This window comes from Cyprinodon variegatus, unplaced genomic scaffold, assembly GCF_000732505.1.
Source record: "Cyprinodon variegatus isolate N-32 unplaced genomic scaffold, C_variegatus-1.0 Scaffold1533, whole genome shotgun sequence".
Lineage (NCBI taxonomy): Eukaryota > Metazoa > Chordata > Actinopteri > Cyprinodontiformes > Cyprinodontidae > Cyprinodon > Cyprinodon variegatus.
In genome coordinates, this window is record NW_015151986.1 from 118,558 (window position 1) to 119,784 (window position 1,227).

Here is a 1,227-nt window from a genome sequence, read left to right on the forward strand (position 1 = left end):
TTGCATCAAAACTTCTTTTCTATTGTTTTAAGATGAAGCTTATTTGTTCCATTAAATCCTTTAAATCTTTTTAGCAGACCTGAAATTAAACGAAATAAAACAGAAGAAAGTACAATTTAGAAAAGTCTTAATCTCTTTGTCCCAGAAATTCGTTTTAATGCAGACTTTCACAACAAAACGTTTGAGCAACAGGAAGGACAGAAAAAGGACATTTATTCTCTCAGGTTGTGTAAGAAAACGAGCGGATGGAGCTGCAGAAGTGAAAGACACTTCCTGTCTGTAAGGTGAGCGATGGCTGTGTTCACTATCCACCTGACTCTCATGTATACTTTAATGTAATTTCATCAGAAGATAAGCTTGGTGGAAAAACGCAGGCAGTCAATGATCAGAGCACAGTGGGAAACCCAAAGCGCTGTCCTCCCATCGCTGCTCACAGATCTACGCTATTCAACAATAAAAGCAACATTTTTACAACTAAACCTGGAGATTCTGTTTCATTGATGAGGTTTAAAAGCTGAAAACACACCTGGAGATCCAAAGACTATTCCTCTTACAACCTTATAAACTCAGTGATCCATATTTGCCTGATATTTTGTTTTTCTTGTATTTAATCATTGTTATTATTTAATCATTGTTATTATTTGATCATTTCTGAAATTTAAATTATTTGTTAATTTAATTTATTTATTTTTTTTGTTACTAATATTATTGTCTGAAATAAATAAATATTCATTCATTCTGTTTGGTGGTATCTACATAAAGTTTGTTGCTCTTCATAGCTCACAATAAACACCGTGGCTCCATCTTAGGACCCGTCCTATTAAGGTCCTCTAAGTCAGATCTTAACAAACAGCATTGGTTACCATAGCGATGCAGGCATCACTATAGCCTTTTCTTAATCTGTGTACTTGTGCGTTCTCGTGTCCTCGTGAAACATCATCATCCTCAGCCCTAGTGCTGTTCCAGTTCACAAGAACAGCAGACCGAGAACAGACAAAGTCCCCAGATGTTGTTCTGGCCCCTCCCTCTTTACCCAGCATGCATCAGAGCATCTTGTCCGTCCTCCAGACTGACAGCTGTCCCAGCATGCACTGCAGCAGCAGCTTCCAGGTTAGCGCTCACAGAGCTCAGAGGATTAAGTTAAAGGTTCAATAAAAATACGTTTTAAGATCATTAGAGGCGAGAAAATTATACTTTAAGCTTCACTTTATGGAACATTTACTGATT